Source organism: Gekko japonicus, unplaced genomic scaffold, assembly GCF_001447785.1.
Source record: "Gekko japonicus isolate JY-2015 unplaced genomic scaffold, Gekko_japonicus_V1.1 scaffold671, whole genome shotgun sequence".
Classification (NCBI taxonomy): domain Eukaryota; kingdom Metazoa; phylum Chordata; class Lepidosauria; order Squamata; family Gekkonidae; genus Gekko; species Gekko japonicus.
In genome coordinates this window covers 269,774-283,002 of record NW_015168068.1, presented here as the reverse complement: position 1 = coordinate 283,002, position 13,229 = coordinate 269,774, and the positions used below count along the sequence as shown (strand labels likewise).

At 45.6% G+C, this 13,229-nt stretch overlaps 1 protein-coding gene across 2 annotated transcripts in view; it reads left to right on the top strand.

Moving 5' to 3' along the window:
- AGPAT5 (1-acylglycerol-3-phosphate O-acyltransferase 5) overlaps positions 1-13,229 on the top strand; it is an 80,004-nt gene that overhangs the window by 62,370 nt on the left and 4,405 nt on the right. The window lies entirely within an intron of this gene.

Below are 13,229 nucleotides of genomic sequence, written 5' to 3'. Positions count from 1 at the left end.
GGCCCCGTTCTCATGGGGTTATTTTCTCCGGGGGGGGGGGGAGATCTGTGGTCTGGAGTTCAGTTGTGATACCTGGTGATCTTCAGGCTCCATCTGGAGGTTGGCTACCCTGGATGTAGCAGTCAGTGCTTCAGAGCAGAGTCTGCTAGATCCAGGTTCTTGGTGTAGAAGCTGAGTGGGTGATTTTGGACCAGTCACAGACTTTCAGCCTAACCTACCTCACAGGGTTGTTGTGCAAGTCAAAAGGGGGAGAGGAGAATGATGTAAGCTGGTTTGGTCCACATTGCAGAGAAAGACTACTTTCCCTCCCAGGAAACCATTGTTGCCAATCTCCAGGTGAGGGCTGGAGATCACTCAGAATAACAACTGCTCTCCAGATGGCAGAGATCAGTTCCCCTGGATAAAATGGTGGACTCTGTATCCTTATACCCTGCTGAGATGGGCCCCTCCACGACAGCCAATGTGACGTGGCAGTCAGGGCTTCAGAGCACGAAAGAGGCTGCAGGTGGGGGGGAGATGGAAAGCTGAAGAGTGAGGGGAAAATAAAGGTAGGTTGATGCTTGGCAGGGAAGGAAATAGGGCTGCCAACTCCAGGTGGGAAATTCCTGGAAATTTAAGGGATGGAACCTGGAGAGGGTGAGGTTTGAGGAGGGGTGGGACCTCAGACAGGTACAGTGCCATGAACTCCACCCTCCCAACTAGCCATTCCTTCCTGGGGAACCACTGTTGCCGATCTCCAGGTGAGAAGTGGAGATCACTCAGAATTACAACTGATCTCCAGAAGGGAGGAGATGGAAAGCTGAAATCAGAGGGGCAGATAATGGCAGGTTGATGCTTGGCTGGGAAGGAGAGTTGGAGATCACTCAAAATTATAACTGCTCTTCAGGTAGCAGAGATCAGTTCCTCTGGAGAAAATGGTGGGCTCTGTGTCATACCCTGCTGAAGTTGCCACAGCACATTGACTCTGAGTTCCCAAGGCCTTGGCAGTCTCCCAGAGCCTCTTTCTAGAGCTCATTGTATTTATTTCCACAATGGGCCTTATTCCTAGTATATACATAAGAACATAAGAGAAGCCGATGTTGGATCAGGCCAATGACACATCCAGTCCAGCACTCTGTCACACAGTGGCCAGAAATACCAGGTGCCTTCAGGAGGTCCAGCAGTGGGGCCAGGACAGTAGAAGCCCTCCCACTGCCCCCTCCCCCAAGCACCAAGAATACAGCACATCACTTGCCCCAGACCGAGAGTTCCTACTTGTGGCTAATAGCCACTGATAGACCTCTGCTCCATATGTTTATCTAATTCCCTCTTGAAGCCGTCCACCATGCTTGTAGCTGCTGTCACCTCCTGTGGCAGTGAATTCCATCAGTTAATCACTCTTTGTTAATTACAGACATACAAATTTATGTATGTGTGCTGCACCTAGAGCTATAAAAGTTAATGAGATCTTTAAAGCATGGGGGGGATTCAAGAAGAACCCTGGAACTTTCAGTAAGAATGGAAATATCTGCAGTACAGTGCATCATTTCTAAATTAGCATGTAAAATATTACTATTTGGAATATTTATGAAATTTACAAGTATAAATGTCATTGTTCTCTACAAGCAAAGTTGTAAATATAGCCAGTATATACAAACTGCTGTACTCTATACTACCTGACTACATACAGCTTAGTTTTTTGATTTGAGGGAAAGAGGGAAAGTAGGAAATAACACACACACAGAGATTTGTAGAAACTAAAGTGTGTTTGCTTAGACAGAAATGCTTGTGGACTCACAGTGGACTGGATCCAACCACCCTCCAAGTAGCCTTCCTCCAGTCTAAGGAGCCTTGCTCCAACTTAAGTGTTTTTTTCTCCAGCAGAAATTGGAAAAGCTTTAAACTTGAGCCAAAATTTGGAGAATAAATATTTTGATTAATTAATTAGTTCACTTTGCTCAGGGGAGTGGCAGTATATCGGTAGGATCAACCCCAGTAGTACTAGAAGTTGATTAAACTTAGTTAAGCTTTGTAATGTTGAATTATTCAGTAATGTAGTACCTTTTATTCACTTATTTAATTAGATTTACTAGGCTGCCCTTCCCTACAAGTAGGGCTTAGGGTGTCTTACAGCAAAATAACATACAATGACATACATTATATATATGATATACATTATAGCCAATGATGTACCAAACTAGCCACATTTAAACAGTAAATGTCTTGAATATATGCTGTATAAGTATATAAGTAAGGAAATTAGTTGGAGCAAATTCAATGGTTATATTGTAACTTCAAGGGGTAGTCAGGTAAGCAGGGAATACCTACTTATCGTTCACTTAACATCTATCAGCATCAGATACAACTGCTGCTTAGTGAGTACATTGGGGGCTCTGTCTTCAGATTACCAGCGATCTGAGGCTTAGGTGAAGATTGGCGGTATAACGATGCCTGGACAACAGATTCTGGTGCTGGGGAAAGTATAGTGGTGGGTCCAGGCAGGAAGTAAAGAGAAGGATGCGGAGAAACAGGACGGCTCAGCATCCTTCCAGCCTGCGACCCATCCCAAAGGTTGTTGGCAGTGGGGCTAGGATGGATAACTTCCCTCCGGCATTGGTGTTGTGCAGTGCCAGATCTATAAATAACAAGATCATGGTCCTTCGGGACTTTCTGATGGAACAGCAGGTAGATCTGGCTTGCATGGCCGAGTCCTGGGTGCGGGACGGGGAGACAGAGGTCTCCCCCAGCTTGCTCCACCGGGGTTCTCAGTCCTACACAAATCACAGACAAGGGGGCGGGGGTAGGAGTGGCTATGTTCATTCGGGAGGCTTACTCCTTCAGGGGGTTCCCGCCGGTGGAGATCACGGGCCTTGAGTGTGCCGGCCTGGTATTGGAGGCCGGGGAGAGTGTGGCAATTTTGCTGGTGTACCAACCGCCTAACACGCCAGCTGATAGCCTACCAGCCATGCTGGAGACCATATCAGGCTGGGCGCTGGAGTACCCTTGGCTGATGGTCTTGGCTGACTTCAACGTCCATGCTGATGACGCAATGTCCAGTCAGGCGGTGGACCTGGTGTCGTCCATGGTGGCGCTGGGACTCTCCCAACTTGTAATGACCCCCACTCACTGGGCCGGGCACATGCTCGATTTGATTTTCATGGCTGGGGTAACAGTGGACCGGATTACTGCTTCGGCAGTACCATGGTCGGACTACCATGCTCTGAGGGCCCATCTGAATGTTCCACCCCAACCCTGTTTAGGCGGCGAGCAGATTTTAGCTCGCCCGCGGAGCCAAATGGACCCAATGCAACTTCAAATGGTTCTGCGGGATCCGATGCCCCCCGGCGGCTCATTGGATGAGCTTGTGGAAAACTGGCATAGCCGACTCTCTGCAGCCATCGATGAAATTGCTCACCAGCGCCCTCTGCGCCCCTGCTCTAGGCTTGCCACGTGGTATACCCAGGAGTTGCAGCTTATGAAGCGGGAGCGTAGACGGTTAGAGAGACGGTGGCGTCGGGCTCAAGACGAAGCAACAAGAACATCTTATAGGACGTTTATGAGATCCTATGAGATGGCAGTCAAAGCTGCTAAGAAGGATTTCTATGTGACCACCAATGTTCCCTCTAAGCCATGGAGGCTTGTGAGCAAAAATTCTACTTTGTGAGCTGCTGGCATTAAAGTTGTGAGTGAGCAATTTGGCTACTGCATAAATTAGTTTGCTCTGGAGCCATCCTTCCTGAGCTAAGACAAAAATGTGTGAGCCGGAGGCTAAATAACTATGAGCTAGCTCACACTAATTCAGCTTAGAAGGAACACTGGCAACCATGATTGCGTCCGCTAGTTCATGCCCAGCCCAATTATTTAGAACGATTCGGGCTATAACAGCTCTGCCACAGGGCAGACCACATTTTAGAGAATTGGACATTGGCTGTGAGGCATTTGCGATCCATTTTGTGGATAAAGTCTTGGCGCTCCGCCATGACCTCCCCGCCACAGTTGACACAATGAGCAAACTTGAGGCCCCTCGCACGTCTTCGATGCCAGCTTTGGACTCTTTCGGCCCGCTCGATCTGGAGGAAGTCGACAGATTGTGCAAGACTGTACACCCAAACACATGCAACCTTGATCCATGCCCTTCCTGGCAGATTAAAGCTGGGCACGAGGGGTTTCGTGCTGCCCTTAGGGAGATTATTAACAAGTTCCTTGTGGAGGGACAATTCCCGGGGGCACTCAAGGAAGCGATGGTCCACCCTCTCTTGAAAAAGACATCCCTGGACCCAACCGAATTGGCTAACTATCGGCCGGTGTCCAATTTGCCCTATCTGGGCAAATTAATTGAGAGGGCAGTGGCGATACAGTTGCAGAGCTATCTGGATGATGCTTCTGTATTAGATCCACTCCAGTCCGGCTTCCGCCCAGGACATGGGACGGAGACTGCACTGGTCGTCCTTACTGACGACCTCCGGAGGCATCTGGATCGGGGCGGTTCGGCAGTGTTGCTGTTGCTCGATCTGTCGGTCGCATTTGATACGGTCAACCATCAGCTAACTAGTCCATCGCCTCGCCGATGTGGGGATACAGGGGCTTGCCTTACAGTGGCTAGTTTCCTTTCTCCAAGGTCGGGGACAAAGGGTGGCGCTAGGGGAACAGCAGTCCCAGAGGCACCTACGGAACAGCTGTCCCGTAGGCACCCACTGATTTGTCGAGTGCCTCAGGGGGTGGTACTTTCCCCAATGCTCTTTAATATCTGCATGCACCCCCTTGCCCAGATTGCCAGGAGGTTTGGGCCAGGATGTCACCAGTACGCTGATGACACCCAGCTCTATGTGATGTTGGGCAGTCAGTTGGACTCCAGACCGGAAGATCTGGACCGGGCATTGCACGCCGTGGCTGGTTGGCTCAGGCTGAGTCGGCTGAAGCCAGCGAAGCCGGAGGTCCTGTGCATGAGTCGGGGCAGCTTGGGGTTGGGGCTCCCGCTCCCGGCGTTCGACGGAGTGCCATTGGTGCCTGCGCCGGTGGTTAGGAGTTTGGGAGTGCTCCTGGAACCCTCCTTGGCAATGGAGGCCCAGGTAGTAGCCACTGCTAGGTTGGCCTTCTACCATCTGCAGCTGGTTCGGCAGTTGGCTCCCTTCCTCAATCGTGGCGACCTGGCTACAGTGATCCATGCGATGGTCATCTCGAGGCTAGACTATTGTAATGCTCTCTACATGGGGCTGCCCTTGGTGCAAATCCGGAGGCTGCAGCTAGGGCAGAATGCCGCGGCCAGGCTATTGATGTGTCTCCCTAGATGGGAGCACATCCGGTCGGTGCTGAGGACGCTGCACTGGCTGCCAATAGCATACCGAATTCACTTCAAAGTGCTGGTTCTTACCTTTAAAGCCCTATATGGGTGTCCTTCCCTGGAGCAGCATTTCAGGGGTGCATTTGGGGCTTCAGGAAGAGTGGGAGATGGGAAAGTCTTGCTCTGTGAGCATGAGTCCATGAAAAGGCTTTTCTGGATCCAAATTCTTTTCCATTCTGTTCATTCCAAAAGAGGAGCTGTTTCACAGGAGGATTTTTCATTGTTTTCCAGAACTTCCCATTTTTCCATTTTTCCACTTTCTGATCCCCCCCCCCCAATTTTTATTAAAAGGGTGACCTATCAAGTTCATCTGACCTGTTTGTTTTGGGAACTAGAGCCTATATGTTCTACATGGACTTCAAGAACAATATCTTGTCAGCACCAGCACCCTTCTGGGTTTCTGAGGATGTTTGAAAACTCTGGGTTTTCCAAAGTTTGGAAATCTGAGTTTAGGTCTTTAAAGAGGGATTGGTTTAGTAACATTAAGATCATGTTATTAATATTAACCTACTGCAAAATCCCAAGACACTGGGACCTTTAGGAGAATATGGACTTCTGTGATTTTGAAAATGGCTGTTAATATGGTAATATAAATAATTGGCTTGATTAATTGACTTTTGAAAGTATTTGTATATATAATAACTTGGTTTTCTTTGCATTAAAATTATATATTTTTATTTTATTTTATATGATGATATAGCATTTTCCCCTCTATATTTTACTAGGCAGAGCCATTATTTTTATAGCTTAAATTTCTCTTAATAAAAATTTATTTTTTAAAAAGAATATTTTTCCCCTTAAGCTTTTAATATTAGTATATGCTTAAAATACAACAAATCCATATATGTAAAAATCAATCAAATCTTTAGCTTCTTTCAGGTCTTTTCCCCTCATTCTGTAGTACTTTTACATTATTATTCTTTTTTAACTTTTTGCCTTTTCATGCTTTCTTGGAGAGATGGTTGATATGATATGAGCAGAAAAATCTCAAGAATAACAGTACACACAAGTACTAAGATTTGGAATCTTAGTGCACTAATGTTTTCAGTATCCTTGCCAGTTAAATTATCTTAAATTGTCCTATTTTTTCCAGTTTCTCATGATTATGATGCTTCTGGAAGCAAATACAGATGCTTGTTGGTTAGTTTCTGTTCCTTTATTCCGTGAGATTGAAATTATTATTATAGTTTCCATAATATTGTTAATGTCTGTTCCCGTGAGAGTTCATTTTACACATTCTAATCAGTTTCTGTTTCACAATAAGAAAGTTGTTCCTAATCAAATGTTTGAGGTGATGTATGATTCTAAAATACGTTGTCTGATGTGGAGAGGAGTTTTGTTTTATTCCTACATCTAAGAATAGCCTTCTGGCAAGTTTTGTGACAATTAAGCAACTCATCAAATATTGGTATTTCAAGCCAGTATTCCTAACATTGGATGTAATTTTACTTAATGAATTGCTGCAACAAGGTTTAGGTTTTGCAGCTTAATTACATAAGCCTTTGGGGAGTTGAACTGATGTGAAATTAAGGGTCATGAGACTACCATCAACCTTTAGTGGCTCCTATGATAGAATCCAGCTGTTCCATCACAAAAACAGGAATGCTATAAATTGTTTTTATCCACTGGTTAACTTAAGTGGTTACAGTGATATTGGGTCTTTAAAAATGTCTTGGTCTCACTAAGATGAACTGCATAATTAAAATAGTTTCTTGACGCTGTTGATCATATCCAGTTGATTATGGTTGTAACTACACTGAATGATTGGTTTTTTAAAAGATTTTTTAAGGCTGAGAACAAAGCAGTAGAGAGAACAATCCAATAGTGGTTTCCACATGTGGAAAGAAAAGTTGCAGAATTGCCTTGGGGCATGTCATTTCAAAGCATACTTTGACCTCCATATTGCTTCATGCAGTGGCTGAAGTATGATTCTAGATTATACTGTTTCAGGATGGCAGACAACTGAGCCTGTACTCTGAATAAGGTTGTTTCAGAGGGTAGTGTCAGCTAGCTGCCATGCTTTGTTTTCTTTCGTCCCTGACTCTTGCGCAGCCGCACATGCTTGCTTTGCTTAGCTACTGTGGGTAACATAAGGGAGGTGCTCTTTTCCCCCCTGTGCGAACTGGTTCAGCCAGACAGCGCTATCAGTATAACCTTGAAGGGAAGGGAGGGCTTGAATTCCACTACAGGTGTGAGTCTCCCGTTCATGATGTAATATCCCGCCGGGAGAATTCCCATGTGCGTGCTTGGATTTCATTTGCTTAGCTAGATGCAGCATCAGAGTATATGTATGGAAGAAGAAGAAGAAGAGATTGGATTTATACCCCACCCTTCACTTGGAGTCTCAGAGCGGCTTACAAACTCCTTTCCCTTCCCCTCCCCACAACAGACACCCTGTGAGGTGGGTGGGGCTGAGAGAACTCTGACACAAACTGCTCTTTCAGCTGTGCCAGAGCTTGTGAGTGACCCAAGGTCACATCAGCAGGTGCAAGTGGAGGAGTGGAGAATCAAACCCGGTTCTCCCAGATTAGAGTCCACACACTTAACCACTACACCAAACTGGCTATCCAGTGGAGCCCCTTGCACTAATCGTTATTCCTGACAATGTACCTGTACCACTTGGCAACAGACCAGTATCCCAATAAAACATAGCCTTTTCAGGAGAGTGTGTTTGGACCTGCTTGCTGTTGACCCTGACAGGTAGCCACTGAGCTGCAGTAGAACAGCTAGATTCAAGCCCAGTAGCCCCTTAGAGACCAACAAGATTTTCAGGGTATGAGCTTTTGAGAGTTATACCCCAAAAATCTTGTCAGTCTCTAAGGTGCTACTGTGCTCAGATCTAGCTGAATAATATTGTTTATGTAGAAATGAGAAATGTCCGTGGCGGGGTCCCGTTGAAGTCTTGTTACATGTTTGTTTATTAATTGAAAATATGTATTACTTGTTTGTGTATTACTTTAGTATGGCTATGTATAAAAACTTGTGTTCCTTGTATTCTTAAATGGCAGAAGACTTCAGCTCCTTGCATGAAGACCAGCTCAATAGGCAAATCTAATCACAAGAAAATGTAGAGCAGTTTTATCTTGATGGGCAGCTCCAGAGTGTGTTGATTTGTTCCAGATTTGTTTATGTGCTATCAAATAGCTTCTGATTTACAGTGACCCTGTGAATTACCTAATGAACTTCAAAATATCCTATAATTAATAGCCTTGCTCAGCTCTTGCACACTGAGGGCCGTGGCTTCCTTTATTGAGTCAAAATCCATCTCAGGTTGGGTCTTCCTCTTTTCTTGCTGCCTTCAAATTTTCCTAGCATTGTTGTGTTTTGTCTTAGCACTGAGTCTTGTCTCCTCATAATGTGACCAAAATATAATGGCCTCAGTTTTGTCACTTGAGCTTCTAAGGAGAATTCAGGCTTGATTTGATATACTTCTTTGTCTTTTTAGCAGTCCACAATATCCATACAATTCTCCACCAACACCACATTTCAAAGGAAACAACTTTTCTTCCTGTCACCCTTCTTCATTGTCCAGTTTTCACACCCATACATAGTAATGAGGAATACTATCGTGTTAATTACCTTGACCTTGGTCGCCAGCAACACATCCTTACATTTAAGATTTTCCGTCATGGCTCCTCATGGCTACTCTTCCCATTCTCAATCTCCTCCTGATTACTTGGTTGCAGTCTCCCTTTGGCTGATGATAAGGAATTGAAAATCTTTAACAATTTCAGCTTATTTATTTATTTATTTATTTATTTATTTATTTTTCATACTTATATCCCGCCCTCCCTGTATCCTCACAACTCGAGCTGGTATTCTCAGCGTACATATCCAGTGACGACGGCGTTTCTGATGTAATTCCAAGTTCTTCCTGGGGCCCCGTCAATGCATCCATTCAGATGTCTTGACGGTGGTGGTATAGTAGGGTGGCGGCTCCTACTCAAAAGCCTGGCGGAAGAGCTCCGTTTTGCAGGCCCTGCGGAACTGCTCAAGGTCCCGCAGGGCCCGGATCTCCCCCGGGAGCTCATTCCACCAGGTAGGAGCCGCCACCGAAAAAGCCCCAGCCCTGGTCCCGGCCAGTTTGACATCCTTGGGGCCCGGTATAACCAATAGATTTTGGGGCCCCGACCGAAGTGCTCTTGGGGGAACATGTGAGGTAAGGCGGTCCCTCAGGTAGGCTGGACCTTGACCATAAAGGGCTTTATAGGTAATAACCAGCACTTTGAAACGGATCTGGTACGCTATCGGCAGCCAGTGCAGCGCTTTCAGCACAAGCTGAATATGGTCCCTCCTAGAGAGACCCGTCAACAGCCTGGCTGCAGCATTCTGCACCAGCTGCAGCTTCCGGATCTGCGACAAAGGCAGCCCCATGTAGAGAGCGTTGCAGTAGTCTAACCTCGAGGTGACCGTAGCATGGATCACTGTAGCCAGGTCATCGCAGTCAAGGTAGGGGACCAACTGCCGAGCCAACCGGAGATGATAAAAGGCTGACTTGACAGTGGATGCCACCTGGGCCTCCATTGTTAATGTGAAGTCCAGGAGCACCCCCAGACTCCTAACCCTAGACGTTGGTACCAAAGGCACCCCGTCGAAGGTCGGGAGCGGGAGCCCTAACCCCGCACCGGTCCAGCTCAGGCCCAGGACCTCTGTCTTCGCCGGGTTTAGTCTCAATCGGCTCAGCCGGAGCCAACCAGCCACAGCCTCCAGTCCCCGGTGGAGGTCATCAGGACTCGAGTCCGACCGGCCACCCAGCACCAGATAGAGCTAGGTGTCATCTGCATACTGATGACACCCAAGCCCATAGCTCCGGGCAATCTGGGCAAGGGGGCGCATATAAATGTTAAATAACATCGGGGACAACACCGCACCCTGGGGGACCCCACAATCAAGGGGGTACCTATGGGAACGCCAGTCCCCGACCACCACCCTTTGTCCCTGACCTTGTAGGAAAGAGGCAAACCATTGAAGGGCAAGCCCCTGAATCCCCACGTCGGCGGGGATTTAACATTGTCAGTGTTAAAGTTGTTTAATTCCTCAGTAGTCATTACTTTGTCTTCTTGGTGTTCATCTGTAATCCTGCTTTGGCACTTTCTGCTTAACCTTCATTAGTAGTCATTTCAAATCTTCACTGTTTTCTGCCAGTAATGTATCATCCACATTTCTCAAATAGTTAATGTACCTTCCACCAGTTTTCACTCTACTGTCATCTAAATCTAATCCAGTTTTCCTTATATATTCAGCATATAGATTGAAGAGATAGGGAACTAAAATATATCCTTGTCTGACAACTTTGCCAATTGGTTCCAAAGTTAGGGTATTTATGAATTAGTTTTCAGCTTCAGCAACCTTTCTCTCTCTCTCTTTTTTTTATGCCCCCGGAGGGGATTTTTTTATTACATTTTTTATAACACTACAAACTACAACAGAAAAAGGGGAGGGGAAACTACATTTATAGGATAAAGAAAGATACCCACTACTAACTAAAAACCTAAGAGAGGAGATCATCCCACCAGCTTAACCATACATTTAGTCTTGATCCCGTTAATTCTACTATCAACTGAGTCAAGTTTAACATTTTCTTTTTCAAATCTTAAGTTTAACTGTCATACAGAAACACCCCAAAGCATTTCACTTCAACATTTTTTAAAGACACAATTCAGCCTTTACTTCTCCTTGCCTAGTCTCTTCCGAAGCTTATAAGGCCTTTTAGGGGCTACCACCCCTTTCTCTGATAGAGAGTCCTCCCCGGGGGATTCCGAGTCCAGCTCGCCATTGAACTTACTGTTCTCCCCTTTTTCTCCTTCTTTCCCTGACCCTCCCATCTGGACTCTTAAAAATTTCCATGCTTTCTGAACAGAGTCAATCTTTTCTTTTTTATCCTTGATTTTGAAGGTTACGCATTCTGGAGTTAACCATCTATATCCAATTGCATTTATCTGTAGAAAAAGAATTAATTCTTTATATTTCTTTCTCCTTTGTCTTATTTCAAATGGAATGACTTTTAACGTTCTGATGGTATTCTCCCCCACTTTCAGGGGTGCTCCAGATACTGCTTTCAGGATTGTATCCCTCACATGCCTCTTCGAGAATCTTACCACAATTTCCCCAGGCAGATTATTTTTCTTTATATATCCTGAATATGACCTATAGGCCACATCCATTTCATTTAACAAGAGTTCCACCTTCATATCTGTTACTGGGGCCAATACTTCACTCATTAGTTCCTTAAGATTCTCTCCCTTTGTCTCTGGCAAGCCCTGAAAGCGAAGAATCATATTAGCCTTTTCCATTTGTAGTTGTAGCAGTTGCTCTTCTGTAGAAACTTGCTTCTTTTCCAGCTTTTGAACTTCCTTTTCCCCTTTTGTGCAGTGGCGTCCACTTTTTTCACCCTTTCAGCCGTTTCATTCATCATTTTAAGTGTCTCGGTTATCTGCGTCTGCTACGTGGTGATGCACTGAGTCATTTTCGACACCTGATCCTTGAGGTTACTCATTTGGTCCAGTAGAGGGTGCATGGATTCTGCCAAAGTCTTTGCCAGCTCATTGGTTCTTTCCGGTTTAGGGCTCTCCGTTAGTTTCACTTTTGAAAGTTTCTCTTTCTCCGTCCTTTTCCCCGCCATCTTTCTCAATTGTTTACTTTGAAAAATATTTTGAAAGTCTCTGAATATGCGCTCAAACGCCTGAACTCGCCTTGGTAAGTATTTCTTAACAGTTATACATGCTTTTTCTTCCACTCCCCCCCCCTCAATTCGCTCAAAAGTTCGTGCGGTTAGGAGGCGTCCCTCCCCCGCACACTTCACTCTCAGTTTTTCAACATGGGGTAGGGAGCTTTCTTTTTCTCTTTAATCGCTCAGTCCGACTCACGTTCATATCTGGTCTTCCGACCTCACTTTGCATAATTTTGCCCGCTCGATCTCCTACGCTTGCCCTGGTCGGCGTCACTAGGTCCCATTCGGGCACTGCGCAGGAAGGACCATTGGGACGGAGGAGCGCCTCAATTCACCCACAACGCATAGGCGAAGAGGCGACTCCTCATAAGTCCCCTGGCTAGGAGCCTTCCGCCAGGCTCCCTGGGGAGGTAACGGGCCAGCGCTCCCCCTCCTTCCCGCCGTGCACAGACCGCATCCCCGGGAGGTCCGGGAGATGCGTCTGTCTAGCATGCCACCATCAACCAGAACCTTAGTTTTCAACTTCAGCAACCTTTCTGTAACGTACAAACATATAAGCAGTGCACAAACAGAAGAGGCAAAAGAAAACATTCAGTATTTTTAACATTTCAGAAGGATAGTTATTAGAGATTTATATTCCTGGGCATGCAGTTGTTATGTTATCCAAAACATACAAATCATAATGAAGCAAGACAGAATTAAATATTAAAATCCAGTTGGATGGGATTAATATTTTTAGTAGCAGGACTGACCTGGGACATAACCACCCATTTATGTTCAAGTATTTTGTCTAAATTAGTACCAGAAAGTTTTTGTGTGGTATACCTAAGATTCCATACATAGTTCCAGGTGGCTCTAAATTTCACACCTTGAAATTCATGAGTATCCCTTTGATCCTGATACCTTGATTCTCAAGATCAAATGGATTCAATAAAATTATGTGTACACCCAAAGTGTGTCTTTGTCTTGTGTGTGCACCTTTGGTAGCTATGATATTGGATCTAACCAGTTCCTCCACTGGAAAAAAAGGAAGAAGGGGTCCTACCTGACCACTGAAAAAGGCCACACTGGGGATTATGGAACCCCTGTGTACAAAAACACTGTGGGGCTGGGGCTGTACTAAGGAGGGGAATTGATTGAGTGGAAAAGCTGGAAGAATCCAACTTATGATCCATTGGGGCGGGATCATATGTGCATGGAATCTTTGGAAACCCACTTTCAACTGTTTTGTTAGATTGG